Genomic DNA, 16,663 nt, shown 5'->3' on the forward strand with positions numbered 1-16,663 from the left:
AGAGGCCGTCCGACACACAGGAGTACGCCACCCTTGTAAAGCTGGCCCTCATCGGTAAAACATCCCTTGACTTTATAACCCTCCAGCTACAGTCGCTCCACTCCCTTCTCCTTCTACTATATCTTGTTGTAACTCGCTACATGTGTCCTCTCGGAAGACTTATTTCTAACTCATTCCGCTCTGCAGGTATTTCAGAATCACTTCGCTTACTCCCGACTGGTAAGACATATACTTGAGAAAGTTTTACATTTCAGACTAGTTTATTGCAACGGTCGTAGTTTATTGCACAACAGTTTATCCGCTGGTATGAAAATTACCTGAACTTTATATTTTATAAATCATCGAAACTTTATTAATTCGAAGTTCAAGCGATTGATAAAAATTCGAATTATCCCATATTTCGACGAATCGTGCAAGGCTACTAGGAATTTCAAGTGACGAAATTTTAGATAAAAAGTTTTTGAATTGTCGGAGATGCTTGGACAAACTTTAATACAGTAGTACACATGAAAAAATAACCAGAAAGGTTTACCACTACAGGAAGAATGCGAGCAACCTCTAATACTTCCGGTGATGACGTCAAAATACGATCATGTTAAAAATATTCTGCAGGTTCTCCTGAAACTTTCTCTGTAGCGAGTTCTTACTGACCTCTTCTGTCTTATCTCATGTTTATACCACCATTACTATAGAACTCGCTGCTTGTGACTTATCTCAAGTTTACACCACCATTACGATAGAACTCGCTGCTTGTGACTTATCTCATCTCAAGTTTACACCACCATTACGATAGAACTCGCTGCTTGTGACTTATCTCAAGTTTACACCACCATTGTGATAGAACTCGCTGCTTGTGACTTATCTCAAGTTTACACCACCATTACGATAGAACTCGCTGCTTGTGACTTATTTCAAGTTTACACCACCATTACGATAGAGCTCGCTGCTTGTAATTTATCTCATGTTTACACCACCATTACGTTATAACTCGCTGCTTGTGACTTACCTCATGTTTACACCACCATTACGATAGAACTCGCTGCTTGTGACTTATCTCATATCAAGTTTACACCACCATTACTATAGAACTCGCTGCTTGTGACTTATTTCATGTTTACACCACCATTACGTTATAACTCGCTGCTTGTGACTTACCTCATGTTTACACCACCATTACGATAGAACTCGCTGCTTGTGACTTACCTCATGTTTACACCACCATTACGATAGAACTCGCTGCTTGTGACTTATTTCATGTTTACATCACCATTACGATAGAACTCGCTGCTTGTGACTTGTTTCATATTTACGCCATCATTACGATAGAACTCGCTGCTTGTGACATCTCATGTTTACACCACCATTACGATAGAACTCGCTGCTTGTGACTTATCTCATGTTTACACCACCATTACGATAGAACTCACTGAATGTGACTTATCTCAAGTTTATACCACCATTACGATAGAACTCACTGAATGTGACATCTCATGTTTACACCACCATTACGATAGAACTCGCTGCTTGTGACATCTCATGTTTACACCACCATTACGATAGAACTCGCTGCTTGTGACTTATCTCATGTTTACACCACCATTACGATAGAACTCGCTGAATGTGACTTATCTCAAGTTTATACCACCATTACGATAGAACTCACTGAATGTGACTTATCTCAAGTTTATAACACCATTACGATAGAACTCGCTGAATGTGACTTATCTCAAGTTTATACCACCATTACGATAGAACTCGCTATTCTTGACTGACCTGCAGTTGTATACGTCGATGTACAGCATGATGTAATAAGGAGTCATCATCTATAGTGTCTATAGAGAAACACGAAGACATCCGACTCATCCTGTTCCTGGACACGATAACTTGGTCCTGTGACCTCGGAATTCTTGTTGAGTTTGGGTCTAATATTATGGCTATTAGTAGAATCAGGAATATGGTCAGGAATCTTAGGCAGCTATACGAACTTGAATAGAATAGAATGACTGTCAGAACTGCATAGGCTACGCGGAATCATCGTAGGTTTAATTAATAGTAATAATGTTTACCTTTTGGGTGGGGGGAGTAAGTCAGTCATATGGTACATACCATCGCTTACTCTACCTCAACTCCATTGTTCTTACTGGCATTGCTGCAATAAGATAATAATTCTGTAAAAATATACTGTTTGAACATATTCGATTGTTTTTATTTATTGCAAGATTTCGTTGTTTTTAGGAAGGATTTTGCCATTGTTTAGTAATAAAGAGGTTAGGTATTCGTCAACAATTTTGGTTTATACACACTTTTATTTTAGTCATATCCCTTTAATATAAATCAGATTGTTATCACTGTATGAAGAATTAAAGGCATTTAAACTATGAAACTTTAGCAATTTTGTAACTAGAACTAAAGAAAAGCCTGTGAAGATATAAACTATTTACATTATGTACATGAGTTTTTAGGCATGATTTGCATGATTTTAAATTACATATAACTTGAGGGAAATCTTATAATTTTCACTAAATACAACTTAATAAAATAACAGGTTTTGTGTCGATGTCATACCTCCTAATGTTCTTATGCGGCGGAGGGATACAAACAACTGTCAGGTAGAACGATTGCCTTTGTGTTTGGCCTGATGAACCCCGTTGGTGGGGTGGAGTAGTATCGCAGGAACTGTGGCTGTGGGTGGGTAGTTGTGAGGAGGCCAGGGAGTCGTTCAACTCCAGACCAACTCTTTATTTTGTACCAAGTTCCTAAATATGTTAATTTAGGAAATCACGGCTCAGAGCGATGCCTAGGTGAGCCATTTTAGGCGCCTTAGTAATAGTAATTTGATGAATTACTAATTACAGAAAAGGGTAGAATAAATTTGAATAGACAGAGTTTGCCTTGGTAATAGACCGAATCAAAAATGTCAGGTCCTACCTTATTGTCAATCATAGTTCAAGATGTCATAATCGTTGATCTTTTAGCAAATCGTTCTTTAGTTTTAAATTATTTAAAAACGTTGTTTCTAAATTGCTGGCAGATATTATTTTCAGGTTTGGGGTCTGTGTTTGTAGCAATCAAAACTTTAGTATGGCTCCCACTATTCACCATCTAAATGATCGTAACTTTAACTCGCCCCCCTCCACCACTCGTCACTTGAAGCCCTCTTCTGTCCGTCCTCATGGACAACTGGCCTGTGAGAGGATCTTATCGAACAGAATAAGGGGGAGAGTCGATACAGGACAAGGTTGATGGCACTAGTAAAAAATGCTTAAGCACAGAAAGGATCTGAACCTGCCCTATCTCTAACTCAGAACCAAAGCCCGATGTCTTAGACTGTGCGGCCACTGGCTGTCCATTTACTGTTTATGTGAAATTTTTATAGTCCCGGACCCGAGAGTCAATTTTTTAAGTACAACATAGTTTTTATTGGAACAAATAGAGGCATTTTCTTAAAGAAATAAAGTGATCGTAAACCGCACTGACTTTGGTACAGGTCGAAATGGAAAGGTTTCAAAACGCTTAAAACTATCAAACGATAATTTGTTCTCAGATAATATTTTTAAGTTGGAAAACTCAACGTAGCTTGGTGTTAGAAACGTAACTCAATGTTAAATCATCGTCAGCTAGCCAAAGGGTGAACTATACACAGGTCACTCACTATACTTGTGACAGGAAATGGCTACCTTATACAAATTGCATATCGGCTCCTGGAATTTTATGCTTTATAGGAAACAGTACTGTTGGCCATATCATATTAAAGCTTAATTTCAACTAATAGTTTAACTGGCAGATATGACTTTTGCAATCTATAAGGTGAATTAAAAATGGAATATACGTAACATATTAGATAAATTATTATTTATTCTTATTCTAGATAAGTCAATTTTATTCATTAGTGGCTGAATTAAATGCCAGTTAGTCAGTCTGCAATGTCCACAAACGATTAATTAAGTAGTAAGTAATAAGTTGTCTACACTTTTGTGTCCGACTAGATTGTCAGTTGGTGATGGTGTGTGGTTGCGGATGTTCCAACTACCCGGACTACCCGCTCCGCTACACTAACTACCCGCGAGTGGACCAGGTAACATCTGCCCTGTCAAAGGCAGTATTGCTACGGATGGTCCCGGGGAGTGCGGGTCTGTGTTCCTCTGTTATTGGAGCCGGGGGCTGTGATGGGAGGGGTGGAGGGGGAAGTGAACATATTGGACCTGAAGCCAATATTGTCAACCAGCTAATTATCATGATGAAATGTGAGCCTATAAGAACTTATAACTAACACGAGTTATTGGTGACGTTATAAAAGAATAAATGTTATTAGGACGAGTAGTACATTAGGAAAATGCTGCTTCTCCTTATACATAACAATATATGGTTCATTACTAAGGTTGGAATATCCAGATGTATTTCGGAGTGGGTTCTGTGCAAGCTTGTAAGGGGTTGGTAGAGTTAGTAGCCATCAGTGAAGACCTAAATTGCTGGCAGATATTATTTTCAGGTTTGAGGTCTGTATTTGCAGCAATTAAAACTTTTGTATGGCTCCCACTATTCACCATCTAAATCATCATAACTTTATTTCATCCCCCCGCCCGTCCCTTTTAAGCCTTATTCTGTCCGTCCTTAAGGGCCATTGGCCTGTGCGAGGATCTTATGAAGCAGAATCAAGGGGAGAGTCGATACAGGACAAGGTCGATGGTACTGATAAAAGTGCTACGGTCACAGACAGGATCTAGAACCTGCGCTATCTCTAACTCATATCTAGAATTTTAGTCTTAGACCGCTCGGTCATCGGCACTTCCCTCATTTTATCCTGTTCGGGAGAATTAATAAACTTTACACAGGCAGCATTAGAGTGAAGAAAACAGGATTTTCCGGACATTTGCCATCGTTCAGTGAAACAAGAAATCAGTAATAACTTCAGGTAATAACTAACCTAATACATAATTGCAAACTAGATTAAAATAAAGAAATCATACCAAAGCGTTGTGGCACGCCTAAACGTAGTTTTTCTGATTTATTGTTTCACTGAACGATGGCAAATGTTCGGAAAAATCCTGTTTCCTTCACAATCCTTCTATCGTAAAAAATAACCTTCAAAGAAAGAAGCATTAAAGTGTTTTATAAAATCTTATAAATTATGAAATCTATAAATAAAAGTATACCATTCCCTCCAGTCATCTTTTATTCACTGTTCGTAAAAATCTGAGCCTGATTATAAAGATGCAGCAAAGTTCTCCATATAATATACTTCCCTCATTTTATCCTGTTAGGGACAATTAATAAAATTTACACAAACAGCATTACAGTGTTTAATAAAATCTGAATTAAAATTTACCATTCCCTCCAATCATCTTTTATTCACTGTTCGTAAAAATCTGAGCCTGATTATAAAGATGCAGCAAAGTTCTCCATATAATATACTTCCCTCATTTTATCCTGTTAGGGACAATTAATAAAATTTACACAAACAGCATTACAGTGTTTAATAAAATCTGATTTAAAATTTACCATTCCCTCCAATCATCTTTTATTCACTGTTCGTAAAAATCTGGGCCTGATATAAAGATGCAGCAAAGTTCTCCTAATAATATCTATTAGTCCTCGTGAAATTGTCGGAAATTTTGTTTATATTTCTTGATTTTATAAAAGTCATCTTAAGGGCTAAAACCAAAATCTTATTTAAATACTAAAAAAACATTTCAAACAAAACCAGTTTGCACCAACATAACTCTTGTAAGTATAGTAAGTAGTATGTATAAATGCTATGTATACATACTAAATGTATACATGCCAAGTAAGGTGTGCTATATATGTATGGAAATTTTTCTTTTTAAATGCAGCTCAACAGCCTGAGGAAAGTGCACTCTTTGTAGCAGCGATTGCATTTAGTTTTGCAAAACGCCGCATGAGCGCTGTAGGCATTAATAGTGTTGCACTCAGCTTTAGGCTGTAATAATTTTGTATCTGTCTGACCAGTGCTGTCAACTTGTAGTATGGCCTTTTTTAGTTGAAGTTCACACGTTGAGTATACAAAATTAAACAATAAAAATATCCTACACATCGGCAGTATGGGCAAACACAATCCGACCCATAATTTATAAATAATACCAATTAAAAGCTCATTTATATGAGTAAATGATTGTATACAATAAACTTTCAACGAGTGTCTAAGACATAACAAGTAAATTCAATCAAACATTTTAGTACGACCTCCTCATATTAATAAGGTTATTTTCCTCTCTGTTATTTCAACACACACTATTCAGTAAAACAGTCGTGGATTTTAATATCCATTCATTTTTTACATATATTATATACAACGGTTATTAAGGCTATACATACAACCAATATATAATACATCAAGAATTAATGGATAGTAGCATTTCGAACATTTACCATCCTTTATATGTTGTAAACATTTAACACTACGTTTCGAAGAATTACATCCATCCACTTCTTCAGGTTTCAAAAAAGCCTGTACATAAAAAAAGTTTAAAACCAAAAAGTACAGCAATGGGGTGCTACTCGAACGACTAAGTTATAACTGATTAGTACACCATCACCATGCAGCCTAGACTGGAGATAATGAACCCAAGCCTGTACAGAAGTCGAGACGCTAACAATACGTCACACACGCACTAACGAAGTTGGAACACTTAACTTTTTTAATGTACTATTATTTGTGACACCTGAAGAGGAGGATGAATTTCAATCCTCGAAACGTAGTGTTGTATCTTTAGTAACACATAACGATGATGAAAGTCCGAAATCCTGATATTCTTTCAAACCATACGTGGTCAATACACAATTAAAGCAGAGAATAAGGAATGTTAGTACTTTGTTTGAAGGTTATTTTTGACGATGGAAGGATTATGAAGGAAAACAGGATTTTTCCAGACATTTGCCATCGTTCAGTGAAACAAGAAATCAGTAACACTACGTTTCGAGATCTGCAATCTGATCTCTTCTTTAGGTAAAGAACTAACCTAATACATAATTACAAACTAGGTTAATATGAACAAATCTTACCAAAGCGTTGTGGCACGCCTAAGTCAGGAATCACAACCTACATGTTGTTTGTCAACTTCACTAACTCTATAAACATGCACTTAATAAAAAAACTATACAAAACACTAATCATTAAAACTGAACTACGGAATACAGGTCACAATACGTCTTCATTCGTCTACTAACCACCTACGACTGACCAGAGGGACTAGCCAATGGTAATCGTCACGGCAGACTAAAACAAGATGGCGGAAGTAAAAAGGAAGGGGGACAGGAATGGGCCCTTTCGTTATTATTGGTTCATGCGAGATGAACTTCTTAATGATTATGTTTTGTATAGTTTTTATTAGCGTGCCACAACGCTTTGGTAAGATTTGTTTATTTTAACCTAGTTTGTAATTATGTATTAGGTTAGTTCTTTACCTGAAGAAGAGATCAGATCGCAGATCTCGAAACGTAGTGTTACTGATTTCTTGTTTCACTGAACGATGGCGAATGTTAGTAAATAAACTGTTTAATCGGAGATGCATAAACCCATTTTGCGCCAGATTTCATGCTGAAAGTAAACCCATTTGGGGCATTTTTATTATTTCTTTTTGCATTTTACAATATAGTTAGGGTATTTTAAATTCCATCACCATATGCATACTACCTCAGTTTCAGTGAGCTAAACATTAATTGATATTAATAGCTAATATTAATTGACGGCGAATTAGGCACATTACCAATTGATTTAGCATGACAATACTTGGCTACAAATCTATTATGTGAAATTTGCTAATTAATATTATCCCGTAATTAGTATAATAATCTAATACATCATTTCAGTACCGAATCATCAGTTAATAATGGTTTATTGTGTTGGTAAAGAGGCTGGTAAAATGCCCTAAATAGAGTTTAACAGTTAAACATTCCATGAAATAAAACAGCTTTTAAGCGCAACAGTGTTTGGAAAATTGTTGTATCTCGGAACGCAAAACGTTATTCCGCATGAATTCTCTACAAAGTGTTTTACAAAAATCGTTAGTTTTGATACCCATACTACTTTATAAATAAAACACCACTCTTGTAGCTTATTAGTTTTGATAACGTGTAATAATTAAAAGACTAAATACGTTAGAGGTGAAGGGTCATGCAGTTACTGGAAGAGTTGAACAATAATACTTACGGACCTTTGAGGGCGGGACAGATGCGCTTCCAGATAGTGAGACAACCGCAGCGATGGAACTGCCCCAGAGCCAACTCCATGTAGAAGAGGGGGAGACCGCCGAAGACCAACATGATGCAGTAGGGGATGAGGAAGGCTCCTAGAAACAAATCAGAGCTATAAATCGTTAAAAAGGGGGTGATTTCCGAACACCAACATGATGCAGTAGGGGATGAGGAAGGCTCCTAGAAACAAATCAGAGCTATAAATCGATGTAGAAGAGGGGGAGACCGCCGAACACCAACATGATGCAGTAGGGGATGAGGAAGGCTCCTAGAAACAAATCAGAGCTATAAATCGATAAAAAGGGGGGGGTGATTTCCGAACACCAACATGATGCAGTAGGGGATGAGGAAGGCTCCTAGAAACAAATCAGAGCTATAAATCGATAGAAAAGGGGGGGGGTGATTTCTGAACACCAACATGATGCAGTAGGGGATGAGGAAGGCTCCTAGAAACAAACCAGAGCTATAAATCGATAAAAAGGGGGGGGGTGATTTCCGAACACCAACGTGATGCAGTAGGGGATGATAAAGGCTCCTATAATCAAATCAAAGTAATAAATAGAATGTAGAAGAGGGGGAGACCGCCGAACACCAAAATGATGCAGTAGGGCATGAGGAAGGCTCTTAGAACCAAATCAGATCGTTAAGTGCAGAAGGTATTAAAGACACTTTTTAAATTCTTGTTGATGTCTGTATATCCTTTTGTGCGAAAATCTTGGTAGAAAGCTTGTACAAGCGTAACTTAGTACATGTTATTTTTTATGTGCAGGAAAGGATTGGATTTGAGGTCAAAAAGGTCAAAGAGCTCAAAGTTCTGTTCGGGTCCTCGGTACTTATAGTTGCAGGAGCCGAGAGACAAGTCGTATAGTACAAGTACATAATTTACTTGTTCGAGAATCGGAAGATCAATTTTGCCCAAATAATAATAAATGATCATCAGTTGCGCTGTTTTGATGTGGGTCGTAATAAAATGGCATCACAAGGATAAAAAATACGAAATTTATAGCTAAAAATAAATCGTCAGATACTTTAATTAATGTTATATTTTACTCATTAAATGAGATAAAGAAACTAAAAGTAAAATTTTTAGCCAAATAGTCTTTCTATAGTTACTATCATTTCCTGGACTAGACAGGGGTTAAATATCATAGCTTTCACACAGCAAAGTGTTGAACGGATCAGAAAAATGTGAGGTTATCATTAATATAGCTTTGCATTTAATTTAAATAGATGTTCAATAATTGATGATTAAATTCATAGGCCATTTAGAAATAAAGATGAAATTACATAAGTGGCATTTATTAAAATAAATATTTGTGATAACACTGACGCCAAACGTCAACCTTTTATTTAGGTAGTGAAATCTTTATATTAGAAGAATGCTTTTCTAAAATTATTATTCCATAAGCTACAAAATTTTATCGTTCCTAACAGGAAAGGTGTTTAAAACGTTAATAATTATGCTATTCCATTTCCTTATATTCATACTAGGTTCCATTTTGTGTTAAAAACGTTAAAATTCGTTTCAAGTATCGTTTTACATACTTTGCAGCTGACATACTTAAATGTAACACTATACTGTATAATAACTATAGAAGCGTGTATATTTGAACAAGTCATTTACCACAATTTTAAAAAAACTATTGAACTTATCCAAGCTTAGACTGTACTATACAGATTTTGGCGTCAGGTGAAACGAGAGGTGTCGTTACTATAAGAAAATAAATAAAAAAGCCTATGATATACAAACCTTCAGGAACAAAATGACATCGTGACAGGCTCTGCTTAGTTTCACCACATACTTAGTTTACTTAACTGATGTAAGTTGTGGACCACATGCATAGTTTACACAAGCAGATTTGGCCATGTTACGTCAGAGTGTTTTGTGTGTGTGTGTGTGTGTGTGGGGGGGGGGTGTAAGCATATTATGTAGATGTATGTTTACATTGTTACAGAGTATAGGTAATGCTTTGTAGAGAGTGAACTGTAAAGCAAAAGTTTTATAAAACATTTTGGTATAATGTGTTATAATCAAATTTTTAATGTTATCAAAGCGAATATTATAAATGCGAAAGTTTGAATGTTTGGATGTTTGGAGGTTTGTCCTCGAATCACGCTGAAACTGCTATACGGATTGTGCTGAAATTTGGAACAGGTATAGCTTTTGGTCTGAATTAACATTTAGAGTGCTTTTTACCACCCATAACACATTCATTTCACCAAATAAAGTCGAATTCAAATTGAAAAATTAGTTTGTTTAGATTCGAATGTTATGATAAGAACGAAACGTAATAACGTTTCATAATTCAAATTAATAAACTGGCACTAAACAGATGCTGTTGACAGCTATAATTCGACAAACTGTCTGAAAACATCTGTTTACATTGCTAATAAAAATAAAAAGATAATGGCGGGCGACTTATTATGCCAAAACTCCGGGGGTGAATTTAAGTTGTACGAATTGTAGTTGAACGATACACTTTCGTCATTGGGATAAAAAGGCTAACTCTTATTGTTACTGAAGCTATCGAAGAACTTCAATAAATTATCATCGAATGTGGGAGGGAAATACTAATCTTATAAAATCTGTTTCACTTAACGACTTCAGGATCCCAAACCTCTGTTCTCTAAACTTAAATCTAAATTGGATCAGGAGATTGGAATAGCTCTGAGTGACTATCGATTATCTCTAGACTGATTAATGTCATAAAAAAGAATACATAGATATATTGTCCAGTTTTTCAACAGAAAATTGCGTGCGAAGCCGCGGGTAACTGCTAGTTAAGTATAAATAATTAATAATCAATTACGTTAATCAGTAAATTATGGATTAACACATAATACAAATCTTGTTGTGCTGTCGTATGATTTATGTCCAGCCCTATATTTTTAAGAAGATTTGTTTGACGTTTTAAGCGTACATTCGCTATAATAATTATGCATCAATCAGGTTTATTTATAATTCACGTTGTTGTTTATATCCGCTCTTACAATCGTTATCTACATTTTGTACAACAGTAAATATTTTATCCTTAATTAATAATTTAAAAAATATTTTAGACTTATACAAAATTACACAATTATGCGTATTTTTAAAATTGAATTTTTAAAATTGGGGAAAACGATGCTATTTGTTATAAGTGTGCATCTGTCATAGTATACGCATAAGAAAATACAAACAAAAACATAATTGTATTTACACCTCCCAAAAAGTTAAAGAAGCACGTTTATATTACATAAACTAGGTAGGGATCTTTCTTCACATTATATTCAAAATAAATAGTAAACGTTATTTTAGGAAAACGTGGTAAAACGTCGGGTGTCTGGTGCAGAAATGTTGTAAAAAGTAATAAACCTAATGTAACGGCACAAATTCGGGTGCGCTATACCTCATTTACGATTATTTTTGTCGTTTCGTTAACTAATCTTAACACACAATATACGTTTCTGTTGGGTTGTCAAACATTTAAATATTACTCCCTCACTGTATCATCTTTCGATCGGAAATGAATCTTCACTTTGGGGCTGAAATATATTCGCATTGTAATTTTAAACAATCCTCTTATAACTAAGGGATTCTTTAGCGAATTGACTTTTAGAACTTAATGTTCAGTAAATCCTCAATGATCATTAAATGGTATATTTTGTCTCAAGGGTAACAAAACGCCTCAGAGGACTTTCAACACAGCCATAAAGTAGAAGTAAAAATACGTCATTTAATAAAGGTGTTTAAGAAAAGAGTTCTGCGACAAGCGAAGGGTTTCAATTTAAAGGCCCTGAGAATTTTAGGTATAATAAATAAAAAAATAGTTCATGTCATTCTCCATATGACTTTTATACAAACTAACTAACAATTAATTCATGATAGTGGTAACATTGTGTATCACAAGGAGAGTTTTTATTTTAAATAGATTTTTCCCCTAAAATTCAACCGTTTTCACTTCAGAATGTACTGTTTGATTTGCAAGACCATTGCATTCATTACATTTAGTCCCTTAACAATTCTAAATACAGTGTAAAACATATTGCAAACTAATTATCAAAATTTGTCCCTCTAACATTTAGACTCTGACATATTAAAATTTAGAGAATATTAATCAAATACAAACGATTAAACAAAATATAATGGAATTTGAAATTCATAAGACCGTAAAGTACTATCCATTTATTTATAAATACGAGATATAGATAGATTGAATGAATAAGACTATTTCGAAGGTTAAGTAATTTTCAAACAGAAACCTGTGATTTTGATTTGAGAAAGAATATATTTCTTTTTACTACCATAAACTGGTATGAATAAAGAGGTGATGTATTCAAATTAAGTCTCTGTAATGCAAAAAGGTGTCATAAATCTGCTTGTGGAAAATTTCTAATCTGTAATCTGTAAGGCTCTTTTACGGCACATTGCACATTGTAATATAATCTGGCTAATTTTATGGATCACCTTGGCTAACTCGGTTATACGAGGTGTATTTTAAAATTATAACTAACTGATTACCTAAGATTTAATCACAGGGACCTTAATTAATCAGAGATCTTGGTTCCTTTACCAATTAACCGGTGATATAATATTCGTACGTTTTACAATTATTGGCAGGGCAGAGCGTTAGCGAAGCCTTTCACTCGAGAGTCTGGACAAATTTTATTTCTGTCTGTCCAAACGATATCTCGAAAACGAACTGATACACAGACATCTAATTTTACACGAACCCTCATTTCTGTATAAGCAACACTGAGTTCAACTGTGGTGCATGCCATTCCGTGGATTGGCTGAGCGTTAACGAACAGTTGAACTTTGTTCTTATGGGTAACAATGATGGCAAGTGGAAAATCACAGAATAAATAAATGTGATTTATTTATTCACATAGTAAAGAAATGTGAGTGAGATTTTAAAGTATGGCAAAGTAATCACAACATTCATAGTTTTTTGTCTTGGATTGTAGCCTTTTGTATGTAAATACTGCTATGAAACTTAACTCTACGATAAAGAAATGTGAATGTGAATGTTTCATATGGTAGATGTCTCGAGAAGTATTTCATCCGTAGAGATAAATTCTTGTATAGAAATGTATTTATACCCAGACGAAACTGTGTTCTACGATGGTTTGTGTCCAACCATGGGATTTGGCTGAGCTTCATTAAAGCCTATCACTCATTAGGCTGAACATTTTTTTCTGCGGGGGGGGGGTTGTATTAATTTCCTTTGTGTCCATCAGTATGTCCGTAAGACATTTCAAAAATAAAATGGACGAGCTATGGACGTTTGAACGGAATCTCAGGGAAGCCTGTTACAAGACACTTGGTGTTACAATCTATGGGGATTTTTGGAGATATTTTATGAATATAATCATTAGTAAATCAATTGTGTTGTAAAAATATAACAACTCGTTTTTAAAGACAAAAAGGTGTAAAAATATTTTACACAAAAATGCTGTATAAATGTAATTTTGTGAGGAAGATTTGAGTAAAACGATCATATGTATGAAAATGTTTTAATATTGGTTGCACATACGTTTATAACTAATTTTTTATATATCCTTTTATGTATAAATTAAAATATTTGAAAAATACTTATTTTTTCAAAACGATATACTTATGAGAAGCGCCTAATATTTTGTATCTAACATAGTTTATTATAAGTTTAATTGGACAGTAAAGAACTTTGATAAAGTTAGTATAATATTTTCTTAAACTAATTATTTGAATTTTATTCTAATTTAGGAACGCTATATTTCCAAGCCAAGAAAGTAGGTGGATGTTGTAAAGGATGAACGTGGATGTACTGTGTACTGGTTTTAAAATCTTCCTATCTTTCACTCAGGGCAGACAGTAAAAATGAAGATGCTGAGTTTACAGACTTCAATTCTCATACGAAACTAATATTTCAAAGTACGAGTATCAGCAGAGCTGATGGCTGACGCCTCTCCAGTGTATACTGAAGTATCGTCGTGCCGAACTCTTGCTGCAGCAACACAAAACAAGTGTTGCCATTCTCCCTAACCACCTTCACCGCTCAGCGCTCAATCTCTGCCAGATATCATTGTGGATGTTCGACGCAATATTTTAGCAACAAATCATTGCATGTATTTTGTTTCTTGTACTCTATATGGGATATAACAGTGATGTAATGAATATCAACTGTAATATGACGTTCCATGGTGTATAAAACCCCTACAAAACAAAAAGTATATATAATACATAAATAAATAAATATATACAGTAATAAAAAGTGGTAGGTAGAATATAAATATAGAAACGTACTCGGAAATATACTCAAATTTTTGTCTAAGAACACAATAACTTTGTAAAGAACATTTATTTTGGAATAAATAAAATATGCTTGTCGACAAGCAGGAATGTTTAACTAAATTGTTTATCAAGATTTGAAACATATATTAATAAAAGTGAAATACGTAATGTACCAATGGATATTTTATTGGGGTATTCAAAAGTTTGACCAACATTTATAAAGTTGAGGTCATGATCTCTTCAACCTGACAGTTCAAATAAACTTTTTCAAGTGCGATAAATGATTGACAATTCATATATTTATCTGGAAACTAAAACATACAAAATACGTTCTATTTAACGTCTTTCTTAATAATTAATTTGTAAGTATATTTTGCTTTAGTGCCTGAAATAGGCGATAGATAACTGCTAGTTTCCTACCCTCCTCAAGATTGAAAACCAGGATCTGCTATAGAGCTTAATATTTGAAATTTGGTATAAACATGTTTCAATTACATAATTATTTAAATAAGGTACAGCAGTGTGTGTGACAATAACACAACATATGTGCTGCAGTGCGATATATCAGCATTGGTACCAGCGCGGTACATCAGCACCGGTGTCGGTAACTATGTGGATATACTGGACAGACTGTGGCATTGGTTTTGGTCTGTGCATTGCAACTAAACGTTTAGCAACAGCACGTTACATCAGCACCGGTGTCGGTAACTATGTGGATATACTGTACGGACTGTAGCATTGGTTTTGGTCCGTGCATTACAACTAAACGTTTAGCAGCAACACGTTACATCAGCACCGGTGTCGGTAACTATGTGGATATACTGTACGGGACTGTAGCATTGGTTTTGGTCCGTGCATTACAACTAAACGTTTAGCAGCAACACGTTACATCAGCACCGGTGTCGGTAACTATGTGGATATACTGTACAGACTGTAGCATTGGTTTTGGTCCGTGCATTACAACTAAACGTTTAGCAGCAACACGTTACATCAGCACCGGTGTCGGTAACTATGTGGATATACTGTACAGACTGTAGCATTGGTTTTGGTCCGTGCATTACAACTAAACGTTTAGCAGCAACACGTTACATCAGCACCGGTGTCGGTAACTATGTGGATAGACTGTACAAATTTTAGAATTTTTATTTTTCAATTGTGCACATGATAAGACTGCCACTTCATCTAGAATACACTATATTACTGTATCTTGTACTCTAGATTATTGGAACTTGCGTCTGATGTCGAAACGATGTAAGTCTTAGACAGATTCACGTGCCAAATGCCACCCTTCCTAGCATAGCTAAGTTTTGTTTAGAAAACTCTTTGAGTTGCTATACAAAGGCCGTTAATAAGCATAGAAGAGAATTCCTCTTAAACAGAAACTGATTAGACTTACTTGTTGGGTAAACTCCAACGAGTCAGGATTGTTTTATCAAATCAGCCAGGACCAGTAAAGTTACCTTTGTGGAAGGAATCGTCAAGTTATATTAGCCAATATCCCTGTCCGAATACGTTCTCGTATTGAAATCTTGTGTTTGATGTTTCATGGCGGAATGTTTCCCCTACTTTTGATTGAAAGCCAAATGTTTTCTGCTACTAGCGTTACAACCCCTACTGATGCCAATGCCTTTATTCTAGGGGTCAGTTTCCTCTTTCAAACACATTGTTTCGAAGACACGACACATTTTTTTATCAATTTGTGTTTTGATCTTTGACTATATAAATATATATATATATATATATATATATATATATATATATATATATATATATATATATATATATATATACTATATATCTCTTGTGATAGTCTGGAGATACATACGACTATATAATTATGAATGTATAACTAAACAACTTTGAATCAATATGAGATTTGATATTTGACTATCTATACCAATACATGTGATAGTTTGGAGATACGACTATGTCATCATGTATGTATACCTACATAGCTCTAGACCAATATGAGATTCGATATTTGGCTTAAATTATATTACTGAATTATGTTACTGAATATTTCTGAAATATATTACTTACTGAATTATATTATACATGTACCTAATTCTATACCTGAGCTAGTTTTAAGATACGATTATATCATTATGAATATATACCTAAACATCTTTATATCAGTGTGAGATTCGATATTTGACTACCTAACCCAATACATTTGATAGTTTGGGTTTGTGAACGAGA

General features: G+C 34.9%; 1 pseudogene; it reads right to left on the bottom strand.

Annotated features, from left to right (window-relative positions):
* LOC124368015 overlaps positions 1–16,663 on the bottom strand; it is a 256,137-nt pseudogene that overhangs the window by 148,145 nt on the left and 91,329 nt on the right.

The sequence above is a fragment of the Homalodisca vitripennis genome, chromosome 8 (assembly GCF_021130785.1).
Source record: "Homalodisca vitripennis isolate AUS2020 chromosome 8, UT_GWSS_2.1, whole genome shotgun sequence".
Lineage (NCBI taxonomy): Eukaryota > Metazoa > Arthropoda > Insecta > Hemiptera > Cicadellidae > Homalodisca > Homalodisca vitripennis.